Genomic DNA, 6,801 nt, shown 5'->3' on the forward strand with positions numbered 1-6,801 from the left:
ACCAAAGGTCTTCTTGGTTTTCTTTTATTTATTTTCTGGGAATTTTAAAGTTTTGCATCTTACATTTAGGTTTGTGATCCATTTTGAGTTAATTTTTGTGAAAGGTATAAGATTTGCATCCTGATGCATCTTTTTGGGATATGAATGTCCAATTGTTCCAGTATCATTTGTTGAAAATATGATCATCTCTTTATTATATTGCCTTTACTTCTTTGTCGAAGATTAGTTGTTTATATTTATGTGGCATTATTTCTGTCCCACTAATCCATTTCTTTTGCTTGGTTTTGTTTTTGCCAATAGCACACTGTCTTGACTACTTTGTAGTTTTATATTAGGTCTTGAAGCTAGGCAGTGTCAGTCCTCTGACTTTGTTCTTTGATATTAAGTTGGTTTCTTAAGTTTATTTTGTTGTTTTGTTTTTGAGTTTTGCTTCTCAGTATAAACTTTCAAATCATTTTGTTGATATTTGCAAAATAGCTGGCTGAGATTTTGATTTTTATTGTACTGACTCTATAGATCAAGTTGGGAAAAATGGACATGTTGACTATATTGAGACTTCCTATCCATGAATGTGGGATATCTCTTCATTTATTTAGTTGTCTTTCATATCTTTCCTCAGAGTTTTGTAGTTTCCCTCATATAGATCTTTTACATGTTTTGTTGAATTTATACCTAAGTATTTAATTTTGGGAGTTGCTAATGTAAATGGTAGTGTGTTTTTAATTTTAAATTCCACTTGTTCATTGCTGGTATACAGAGAAGCTCAAAGTGGTAGATTCTAAAAGACTTTTTTTCTTTTTAAAAACTAAAAATAAAAAGATTTTATTTATTTATTTGTTATTTATTTGAGAGAGAGAGAAGGAGAGGGAGTGAGAGAGAGCATGAGAAAGGGGAGGGTCAGAGGGAGAAGCAGGGAGCCCAGCTCAGGACTTGATCATGGGAGACCAGGATCAGGACCTGAGCCAAAGGCAGTCACTTAGCCAACTGAGCCATCCAGATGATGGCTGATTTTAAAAGACTTTTAAAAAATAAATGACAGAACTAGCAAACAGTTTTACCAGTCATACTATAAAGACAGATCTACCAGTCATGATATAAAATAATTGAACAAGATTAACAAAATTGTCCTAATAAACAAATACAAAATGCAGCATGCAAAAAATAGCAAAATATACATTATCTTTAAAAATTGCACATAGTGGGGCACCTGGGTCACTCAGTTGTTAAGCCTTTGGCTCAGGTCATGATCCCAGGGTCCTGGGATCAAACCCTGCATCAGGCTCCCTGCTAGGCAGGAAGCCTGCTTCTCCCTCCCCCACTCCACCTGCTTGGGTTCCCTCTCACTGTGTCTCTCTGTCGAATAAATAAATTAAATATTTTAAAAATAAATAAATAAAATAAAAATTGCACATACTAAGCAATAAAGCACGATTCGACAAATACCAAAGGATTGAAATCACACCAAGTAAGTCTTCTGACTATTACATGATTATGCTAGAAATCTGTAACAACAATAACGGCAACAAACTAGAAAATCCCCCATATGTTTATAAATTAAGAAATATGCTTTTATATAATTCATGGGCCAGGGAAAAATAAAAATTGGAAAGTATTTTGACTGAATTATTTGCAATCCATAGTGAATCAGGGCACCTGGGTGGCTCAGTGGGTTAAGCATCTGACTCTTGATTTGGACCCAGTTCATGATCTCAAGGTTGTGGGTTCAAGCCCTGTATTGGGTTCTGTGCTTAGCAGGGAGTCGGCTTCTCTCCCTCTTCCTCTCCCTCTGCCCCTGCCCCTACCCTGCTCTCTCTCAAGTAAACAAATTTGAAAAAAAAAAGATCAACAAGTGTCGCTAGCATCACAAAAAGAGAGACATCCAGGATATAATATGTTTTTCCGTCACCTATGAAAATATTCTGACCAGAAAATCAACCTGATTTTGAATAAACCTCAATCTATCAGTTTACAGGAAATGCAAGAGATAGAAGAACATGTTAAACACCACCACAGTGATGCAATCAACAAAATCTGGAATATGAGAAATGTTACCAGATGAATTCTCCAAGTTCTCTCGATAGATAAATTGCAAGGAATAATAAGAGATAGGAGGTGAGGAGAACAGCCATGTGGCGGGAATTTACAGATTAAGAGATTTAGGAGAGATGTGAATGAAATGGAATGTTTGGACCTTGTTTGAATCCTGATTCTAAGCAATTAATTTAGTAATCTACTTATCATAGTTGGAAATTCAAACACTGCATATTTGATACTAGGAATTTGATATACTTAAGTGTGTTAAATTATGCTTTATGATATAATATATTTTAGAAGATTATTTTCTTTTTTTATAGATATCTTTTTTTTTAAGATTTTATTTATTTATTTGGCAGAGAGCAATCATAAGTAGACGGAGAGAGAGGCAGAGAGAGAGAGAGGGAAGCAGGCTCCCTGCTGAGCAGAGAGCCCGATGTGGGACTCGATCCCAGGACCCTGAGATCATGACCTGAGCCGAAGGCAGCGGCTTAACCCACTGAGCCACCCAGGCGCCCTAGAAGATTATTTTCTATTCAAGTTAAATGTTAAAATATGTACAAATGAAAGGGTATGCAGTCTGGGGTTTGCTTCAAAATAATTCAGTATTGATATAAATAAAATAATATTAGCAGAGAGTTGACAATCATTGAAACTGGCTAATGAATACACAGGAGTTCATGATACTATTCTCTATATATTTGAATACATTCAAAATTTTTCATGATTAAAGTGTTTTTAAAAATCACTACATGCAAAGAAGTACTTTGCAAAAGATGTATGGCCTTAATTAAAATACATATATTTTAGAGCACTTGGGTGGCTCAGTCATTTGGACGTCAGACTCTTGATTTCAGCTCAGGTCATGACCTCAGGGCAATGGGATTGAAACCTCCCTGGGCTCCATGCTTGACAGGGCGTCCGCTTGAGATTCTCTCTCTCTCTCTCTCCCGCCCTCTGCTCCCCTCCCCCCTCTTGTGCTCTTTCTCTCTCTCTCAAATAAATAAATCTTTAAAAAATAATAATAATAAACAGCCATTATGCTCCCACCAGATTAATAAACATGAAGAAGACAAAAAAATATATAAACTATTGGTGAGAATGTGAAGTACCTGGAATTCATAAACTACTGATGGGAGTGTAAATTAGTTCAACTACTTTTGGAAACATCTTAGTATTTTCTAGTACAGTTGAATATATATATATGCGCGCACACACACATATATATATTCTCTAGTCTCCCTTTCTCTCTGTCTCTGTCTCTCGCTCTATATATATAAATAATCTTATGACCCAGCAATTCCACTGTGTTGTAAACTTAGAGAAGTACATGCACGTGTGCTCGGGGACACATGTATAAGAGTATTCACAACAATAAAATTTGTAAGGGCCGAAAACAATCCACATATCCTCAACAATAAAATGGACAAGTAGTTTGCAGTAGGTACCTACAAAGGAATTCTAGACGCTAGTGCAAATCAAAGGACTCCAGTTGCCTGCAATGAATGAATTTTAGGAATAACAATGAGCAAAAGAAGGCAAACAAAATATACGTAGGACACTGAAGACATGAACCATAAAATAATTGATAAATTGGATTTTATCAAAATACAAATTTTCACCATTAAAACATGAAAAGTCTGGCCACAGGCCATGAGATATACATATTTGCAATACATAATCTGACAAAAGATTTGTACCCAGAATATATAAATAATGCTTATAACACAATAAGACAGACAATCTAATTTTAAAAACTAGGCAAGAGAGGGGCGCCTGGGTGGCTCAGTGGGTTAAGCCTCTGCCTTTGGCTCTGGTCCTGATCTTGGGGTCCTAGGATCGAGCCCTACATTGGGCTCTCTGCTCAGCGGGGAGTCTACTTCCCCACCTGTCTCTCTGCCTGCCTCTCTGCCTACTTGTGATCTCTGTCTGTCAAATAAATAAATAAAATCCTTTAAAAAAAAAGGTATACCAATGACCAATAACGTGTGAATTACTAGTCATTGAGGAAATGTAAACTGAAACCACACTGAGATACCACTTTACACACCTAGAGCAGAAAACCTTCCTGCATGTAGAGAAAGACTTGGAGCAGTTTCTCAGACACTGCTAGTGGCAATGGAAAATGGTACAACCACACTGAGAAAGAGTTTGACAGTTTCTTACCAAGTTAAACACAAATGGAAGCCTCTGTCCACACAACTATTCATAGCAGCTTGAATCACAAACGAGTGCAGTGTCCGTCAACTATGGAGTTTGTTCAAACGTGGGTAACCATACAATGGGACACTTGGTCTGAAATAAGGAGGAAATCTTCTGACATAGTATTGACAACATAGACGAATCTCAAGACCATAATGCTGAGCGAAAGAAGTCAGAGTCAAACGAGTACTTTTTGCATCATTCTGTGTACACATACAAATAAAAAACTAACCTCTAGTGACAGAAAGTGGACTAGTGGTTGCCTCAGGGTGGGGGAGGAATTGACCACTATGAGTCACAAGGGACTTCTTCAGGTGATGGAAATGTTCCATATCTAGACAATACTGATCAGACTGCACATGTAAGATGAGTACATTTTGCTATATATAGATTTTATCTGATTATATCTGATTTTTAAAGAAGATTTTATTTATTTATTTGTCAGAGAGAGAGCGAGCAGGAGAGTACACGCGGGCAGAGAAGCAGGCACAGGCAGAGAGAGAAGCAGGCTCCCTGCTGAGCAAGGAGCCCGATGTGGGACTCGATTCCAGGACCCTGGGATTATGACCTGAGCTGATGGCAGCGATTTAACCGACTGAGCCACCCAGGCGTCCTGATTAAATCTGATTTTAAAAACAAAACAAGAGTTGTTCAAAGCAGCATCATTCACGATAGCCAAAAAGTGGAAAGTGCCTAGTGTCCACGGATGGGTGAATGGATAAACAAGCAGGTTACAGACACGTACAACGTGGTGTTGTCCAGCCTTAAGAAGAGCATTTTGACACGGTACAATGAGGATAAAACTTGACATTATGCAAGGAGAAAGCAGCCAGACACAAAAGGACGAATATGGTATGATTCCACTCCTATGAGGAACCCTGAACAGTCGGATTCATAGAGACAGAGCAGGACGGAGACCAGCAGGGAGGCGCTGGGAGGAGCGCGACGGGGAGTTAGGGTTTAGTGCGCGCTGAACTTCAGTGTGGTAAGATGAAAAGGTTCTGGACATGGATCGTGGGGATGGCCTCGCCACAGTGTGAGTGAATTTGGTGCCACCAAACACTTAACGATGCTTAACATAGTAAAATTATGGTCTGTATGTTATGACAATTTAAAGAGAGAGAGAGAGAGAGAGAGCGAGAAAAAGGAGACTTGGGACCAGTGTTTTCTTCCTAGGTCTTCTGGGAGATTGCCCTGATGGCAGGTCTGGGCTGTGGGAAGTTGGGAACTGCCACCCAGCAGAGCAGCACTGGGTGATGGATGGGAGAAGAGCCGGGAAGCCGCCCACAGGCTCGTGGGAAGGAGAAAGATGGAACCACGAGAAAGAAATAGAGCCATCGTAACCAGCGTGACGCCGGCGCCCACATGAGTCCTTCATCAAGGTCCTGCCAGGAGATGACCGAGACTCGGGGAGACGGATGCAGGGGAAATGCAAAGCAACCAACCAACGAAGAGCCTAAAAATGCTGGGCTTCGTAGCAGTTAGCTAGTGATGAATAGTAACGAAGACATCCCCTCGTTAAAGAACTAAAACTGCATAAAAGGTCATGCACACAATGCGAAGTTAAAGCCCTACTTCCGAATTTCTTGTTCCCTTCCCTGAGGGCAGCCTAGTTAAGAATTCCCTTGTGTCCTTCCAGACATTTTCTCTGCGTGTCCAGGCATAGAAATATGGGTCTGCACATAAGTGTGTGGCCCTCTGCAGTAGCTCCGTTCTCTTGTTTTCTGACCCGGGTGGAGCCTCCCATTGGGAGGAGCGCTGTTCCTCATCGCCCTTGTAGTTCATTTGCTGGATCTTGGAGAGCTTGTACACATCCCGCACGACCTGGGCATAGTTTTCCACTGTGTGGCCATGTTTCATCACGCATCTGGGCTAACTCATACCGCTTTTCACTTTTTCCTGCGGCCTCTAGGTTTGGCTGAGCAGTGGGCCAGCGGGAGCACGGGCACTCTGCCACCACGACGCCCTCGGCCCGGGGCCATGCCAGAGATAGGCTGGGTAGGTACCTGAGTCTGACTGAAGTGACTTCCGTCAGGGACATTACTCAAATTCTCCGGCCCCCAAAACCGCCCTGCTCTTATGTTTGCTTTCCTTCTGCTCCTTCTCTCTTGTGTTTTTCCTCTTGTTCCTTTTCTCTTTTTTTCACCCTGCTCTGCTCCCTTTCCTCTGAAATGCCTTTGAGGAAGTGGCCGGCTTCCCACGCCCTCTGTCCTCGCTCTGGGCTGCCCCGGCACCCGGGGGTGGGGGACGCTTTCACTTTTTGGTGGATGTGACCCTAAATCAAACCTCTTTTGAAAGGTTCAACAGAACACTCCACACCTTATGTTTAGACAGATTTGAAAATCTTCATGCTGATCTATGTATCTCTCTGGAGGTCCATGTTTGGTCTTGGGAGATGGGAAATGGATTTTAAATTTGCATGGCTTCATGGAATCGGAGAATATTCAAGATGGAAGGAGCATGCAGAGCTCCTTCTGCAAGCCTGGAGAGGGCAGGGGGTTCTCTTGTGGTTACACAACCTGATTGTCGTTTTTGAGGCTGTGTGTGATTGTGTGTATGGCAATA

This window comes from Mustela putorius, unplaced genomic scaffold (genome assembly GCF_011764305.1).
Source record: "Mustela putorius furo isolate JIRA1106 unplaced genomic scaffold, ASM1176430v1.1 tig00003976_pilon_pilon_pilon, whole genome shotgun sequence".
NCBI classification, from domain to species: Eukaryota; Metazoa; Chordata; class Mammalia; order Carnivora; family Mustelidae; genus Mustela; species Mustela putorius.